Below are 6,872 nucleotides of genomic sequence, written 5' to 3' on the forward strand. Positions count from 1 at the left end.
TCACAATGGTTGACCATGTTTGATTCTATAAATCATGGTTGACCATCATCAACCATGGCTGACCATGGTTGACCATGATTTTCCATGATTGTGAATGATTTTTATATGGAGACAATTTTTTTCATAATGCGAGATCAGACCATGATTGACCACAGTTGACCATGGTTGACCATGATTGATATTATAAACCCAAGTTAATAATAAACCCAAGGGATTGATATTATGAACCCAAGGGAAACATAAACCCAAGGGATTAATACTAAAACCCCAAGGGACTAATATTATAAATCCAACATTGGTAAACCCTAATATAAATATTATAAACACTAAAATAAACATGGTTTTTTCATGGTGAGACAATCCTTGTCACAATGTGACATTCAACCATGGTTGACCATGGTTGGCTATGATTGACAATGGTTAACCATGATTGATATTATAAACCTAAGGGAATAATAAACCCAAGGGATTGACATTATAAATCCAAATGAATAATAAACCCAAGGGATTAATAATAAAACCCCAAGGGATTATGAACCCAAGGGAATAATATTAAACCCAAGGGACTAATATTATAAACCCAACATATATAAACCCTAAGATAAATATTATAAACACTAAAATAAACATGATTGACCATAATTGATTGTAATATTGAGACAATCCTTATCACAATTGCATGTTGGACCATGGTTAACATCATAATAAACCATGGTTGACTGGTGAATAATAAACCCAGGTGATTGATGTTGTAAACCTAAAGCAACAATAAACCCAAGGGATTAATACTAAAAACCCAATGGATTATGAACCTAAGGGAATATTATTAAGAGGCGCTTTTCGAACAGGAGGCTCTACAACTTGATCTAGGGTTAGGGTTTTGACGTTGGGCACCATGGCGGGACACGCAGGGGGGGTGCTGCTCCCTCCTACAGTCAAGTAGTTATGGATAGAAGCAAGGACATGGGAAAGCAGTGTTTCAAGAAACCTCTGGAGAAGGCAATAGTGGCAAGTAACACGGACACATTGGGAGGAAACAAACCTCATGAACAGGAAGGGGAGCAGCAGGAAGCTAGTAAGGAAAAGGAGAAAGGGGATAGCAGTCAAAAACCTACTTCTATAAGGACATCTGGGGTCTGCAAACCTAAGTCAAACATCATTCCTCGGGTCATCTTGAGCGACCCTGCACTACAAGCGCATAGGGATCATATGATGGAACATGCGGTCATCTGCAAATTCATGGGAATATGGCTGACGGAGAGGGCGTTGCATGTATGGATAAGGAGCCACTGGAAGCCAAAGGGGGAAATACACCTTCATCTAGGATCCAAGGGCTTCTTCACAGTAGTATTCACAAGCCTAGAGGATAAAGACAGAGTGTTTGAAGGAGGACCATATTTCTATGCTGCTACAGGCCTCTACATGCGGCCATGGATAATGAACTTTGTTCCGGAACATGAGACATTTACATCGGTACCGGTATGGATCAGACTATACTCCCTTCCTCTAGATTATTGGCTACCAGAATCGCTGAAAACAATAGGCAACAAACTGGGGCATTTTCTAAAGATCTCAGATGCAACTCTGAAAGGAAAATACACCTCCTTCACTCGGATCTGTGTGGAAATGGACTTATCTGGAGCACTTCCGGACGCGATAATTTTAGAAGTATATGATGAAGAATGGGTACAGGCAGTGGACTATGAGCACATCCCATTTAGGTGCTGCAAATTCCATGAGCATGGGCATCTATATAGAGACTACCCAACAAAAAACAACGAGAGAAATGTGAAAACCATAATGGATAAAAATCCTAAGGGTTTTACCAAGGTTGGGGGCAAAGGGAAAGGTGGAAAGAGGCCACAAAAGAAGATCAATGAGGAAAGACAATCGAGCCACAATAGCTTTAAGATCCTAGAAGAAGAAGAAGGAAACAAAGAAACAAACCAGGAAATGGAGAACATTATCACTGAGAAGGAAAGGGATGACAGCATGGAAGATATCATAGAAAACATGATGGAGATAAATAGGGACCATGATATGACTCCAAGTGAGGCGGGAACGGAGGACCATGAACTGCAGGAGATTCTAGATAGGGAAAATCTGGATCTAGAGAAATTTCTGGAACAAGGAACGACCAAAGGAGTGGACTCCTTGCCAAAAGAGGAATATGACAGGGTTCAACAGCTCTTCCTATGGAGATCACAATCGAAGGGAACTGGAGTCAAAAGAAATCATGAAAGCCAGGAACATAGAGGGGTCAAAATGATGGAGGAGACACAAGCACAATCTCCAAAGAACCCAGGTAGGAAAAGAGGAAGAAAAAGACAGAAGGAGTTGCTAAACGAATGTGGGAAACTATTGATTAACTCAGGTAAGATGAAAGAGCTCACCAGTTACTCCTTTACAAACCTTTCTTAATGAAGCTCACAACCTAGAATATTAGAGGCATAGGAAATAGAAGGAAACAAAGAAATCTTAGTACTAGAATAAAAGAAGAAAAACCAGATATGGTTTTTATTCAGGAGACAAAATGTTTGATGGATAAGATTAGAGAAATTCATAATAAATGGCTAATCAAGTATGAATATATAGAGTTTAAAGCAAAAAACTTAGTAGGGGGGGATTCTCACGCTATGGGATCCATAGAAATTTGGAATCCTGGATGCTGAGGCATCTAGGAACTATCTTTCTTTGGTTTGTCAACCTTTAGGTGATAAGGAGATATACATGATCACAAATGTCTATGGACCTCAAAAGCAAGAAGACAAACTCAAGCTTCTCACCTCCCTTGAGGAACTAAGAGCAAGACACCCTAATATGCCCTGGATCGTTGCAGGAGATTTCAATATGATAAGATCTCTTACAGAGAAAAAAGGTGGTATTAGATAGCTAGGCAGAGACTCCATGGCCTTCCAGAACTTCATAATGAACATGGGGTTAGTGGACACTGGAACAATAAATGGGACCTTCACCTGGAACAACAAAAGGGGAGGGGCTTCACAAGTCACATCTAGACTAGATAGATTTATTATCTCAGAGGACCTCTTTCTCTCAGGCCCTGCCATAACAGCTTCTATTCTTCCCTTTGGAGGTTCAGATCATTGGCCTATACAGTTGGAAGCCACTTTTATGGGTACACCAAGAAACAGACCTTTCAGATTTGAGAATGCCTGGCTCTCTCACCCTGAATTCACAAGTAATATTGACAAATGGTGGAGAGAGGATCTAAACATTCAAGGCACTAGAATGTTCTTGCTCCAACAAAAACTTAAACATATCAAATCCAAGCTTAAAGGTTGGAACAAAGAGGAATTTGGCAATATCTTCAAATCCAAAAGAGAAGCTGAGCAGAAACTCCAGGAGATCAATCAGATCAACATCACAGAGGGCTTTATAGAGGAATGGAAAAAGCTAGTTGATTCTTTGCAAGAAGAATGGGAAAAACGATGCTTGTAAGAGGAGATTTTCTAGAGACAGAATTCAAGTATACAGTGGATTAGAGAGGGAGAAAGAAACATGAAGTTCTTTCATAAATCCACAATGGATCATAGGGCACACAACAGAATCACAAAGCTCAAAGACTCTCAAGGGAGATAAATCATCTCTCACAAAGACATGGAATCTCTCTTTGTACAACATTTCTTCAGTATTGCAGAGGAGCCTCTGGGGGATAGATCCAGGTTCATCAACCATTTCACTCAGCATATCCCTCAGCTGGTTACCAGAGAAGATAACCACAATATTAATAGGCCAATGTCAGAAGAGGAGGTCAAAGAAGTGATCAATGAAATGCAAAATGGAAAAGCTCCAGGCCCGGATGGGTTCAATGTAGACTTCTTCAAAGCATGTTGGAAAACAGTCAAACAGGATATCCTTAAGGTGGTGGAAGACTCAAGAAGATCCAAAAAGGTTCTGAAGGCTTTTAATGCTTCCTTCATAGCTTTGATCCCAAAATAGGAAAAAGCCATGACTCCGGATGGATTCAGACTCATCGCTTTATGTAATGTGGTGTATAAAATTATTTCCAAGGTGATCGCCGATAGACTCAAGCCCCTTTTACCAACTCTCATCTCAGAGGAGAAAACGAGCTATGTGGAAGGAAGACAAATCCTCAATAATATCATCCAAGCTCATGAGGTGGTACACTCTCTTAAAAGCAACAAACAAGTTGGTATGATCATTCAACTAGACCTAGCAAAAGCTTACAACAAGCTAAGTTAGTCTTATATAAGGGTAGTTCTAAGAGCCTTTGGCTTCGACCAAAACTGGATAAGATGGGTTATGGCACTAGTTACCATGACTAGTTTCTCCATCCTGCTTAATGGCGCTCCTTCAAGACTCTTCACACCCTCCAGAGGTCTCAGACAAGGGGATCCGCTCTCACCCTTCCTCTTTGTTCTCATTATGGAAGGGCTAGGTAGAGCAATTAAAATGGAAAATGTTGAAGGAAGAATCCAGGGCATCAAACTCACCTTGGATGGAGTGGCTAACACTCATCAACAATTTGTGGATGACACAATGCTGCAGGGCATACCCACAGTCAGGGAAGCCAGAACGATCAAACAGATTTTGAATGACTTTTCTATGGCTGCTGGCACAGAGGTAAGCCTCAAAAAATCAAAAGTTTTTTTTCTTTAAAACTGACATTGTTATTCAAAAAAATATCACCAAAATTCTTGGGTTTCAAAGGGACCAGCTACCTTCCAAGTATCTGGGCATACCTCTCATAGATAAACCTCTCAGCAAGGAAGTGTGGGAGCCAATTATAAATAAACTTCAGGACAAGATCAGAAAATGGACATGCAGGTCTTTAAATTTGGCGGGGCACCTTGTGCTCACACAGGCTGTCCTGCAGGCCATTCCCATGTTCATGTTCTCAACTCTTCTTGCTCCTAAAGGAATTAAGCAACAAATCAGGAGCATACAAAGGGACTTTCTATGGGGAAGAGGAGAAGAGAAAAAGAAATGGGCTTTAGTTTCCTGGGACAAGATTTTCAAACCCAAGAGCCATGGTGGCTTGGGGCTTCATGATCCTGAAACCATCAACAGAGTTTCGGGAGCTAAACTCTGGTGGAGGTGGATCAAGGAATCGGCAACTCCCTGGGCTAAGCTTTGGAAACAAAAATATGCCAAGCATTGGCAGGAGAAGGATCACATTAGAATGTCAGGGCATATTAAGGGCTCCCACATTTGGAACCTTGCCTGGGAAAATAAAAGTATTGTTCAGCAACATAGTTTCTGGGAAATTCGAGCTGGGAACCTAGCTCGATTTTGGGAGGACAACTAGAAACAGGAACCCAACTTGTATAAGGATGAATTAGTAGCTCTCAAGAATGACATAGACAACAAAGGTCTACTTATGGTAAAAGACTTCTGGGACCAGGATAGGAACAATGGAAAATGGAGAACTTGGAAGGATCTAGGCCACAGTGAAGAGAGTCCTCTGAAGGCCCAGGCAGACTCTCTTACCCAGGATCTAGAACATAGGAGGATTCTGGTATCCTCCTTATCTGACCAACTAAGATGGGGAAAGAACACCAAAGGAAACTTTAACCTCAAAGAAGCTAAACAGGTAGTAACAGGATTTAACTATCTAAACCCTGATCAAGTTTGGAAGAATCTTTGGCAGAGCCCCCACTAGATGAAAATAAAGTTATTTATTTGGCTAGTTCATCAAAGGAAAATCTTAACTTGGGAGAATCTCCTGAAAAAAGTCTTCACTGGACCATCCAAATGCTACCTTTGTGGCTCTCAATAGGAGACAATAGATCACCTTCTCAACCTCTGCCCTTTCACCTCCACCGTGTGGGAATGGGTGGACTCAATATTTAGGTGCACTGATAGGGATAGACTTAGCATCTCCAACACTTTGAAGAATTGGAGGAAAAATTTCTCAGGGAATGAAATCATTAATAAAGCCTAGACTCTAGTTCCAAGCTTTGTCATCTGGAATGTTTGGAAAGAGCACAATAGCTGAATCTTCAAAAACAAAGCAAGCAAGCCCTAGCACATAATTGACCAAATTTTAAGGCAGCTCAAAGATACAGTCAGTAGCTTGTTGAGGACACTTCCTAAGGACCCTCCTCTGCCCCAAGATGCAAGTATTCTACTACATTTGGGTCTCTAGTCTATAAGCCCACAGGGCATAATCAAGGGTGTGAGCCAAACAAATGTAGATATAAATATTTGGAAGCCTCCTCCACATGGTTTCTTAAAGGTTAATATAGATGGAGCTTCTAAGGGAAACCCAGGGTTAGCTGGTTTTGGGGGTGTTATAAGAGATGAACAAGGTCAAATAAAGAAGATCTTTCATGGCCACTTGGGGAAGGCCACTAATAACATGGTGGAACTCATGGCCTTAGAGCAATGTTTGGAAATCTTGGTGGATTCAAATTCACATAATGTCATCATTGAAGTAGATTCGGAATTTATTATTAGAGCAGCCAAGAAAATATGTAATGGTACATCACTGGATAAAGTGTCGAAACACTGGAGGCTATCGCAGGTCTTTCACCGTATCTACACCCACCTGCAAACCTTAAAAACTGTAAGCTTTGTCCATGTGAAAAGGAAAGCTAACATGTTAGCTAATCATTTAGCGAATGAAGGAGTGACTAATAAGGAAAGGGACACTCGGCACGTTTGGGAGTTGTTACCCCCAAGTAAACTGTTAGAGGATTGTCTCTGTTAGGCTGCCAAAGATAGGGAGCAATGGATTGACAGGATGGATTGAAGAGGATCAGGAGATAGGCAGGAGGATAGGGAAGCCTAAACTGTTTGCCTGTTGTTTGGCAGAAGTTCGAAGATTGTGTTGGCATTAGTATTCCATTGGATTTGAGTGGAAGGTTGAGATCAGGGATGCAGTGGCG

The sequence above is a fragment of the Pinus tabuliformis genome, chromosome 4_2 (assembly GCF_031772625.1).
Source record: "Pinus tabuliformis cultivar Carrire ecotype Pingquan chromosome 4_2, CPIR1, whole genome shotgun sequence".
NCBI classification, from domain to species: domain Eukaryota; kingdom Viridiplantae; phylum Streptophyta; class Pinopsida; order Pinales; family Pinaceae; genus Pinus; species Pinus tabuliformis.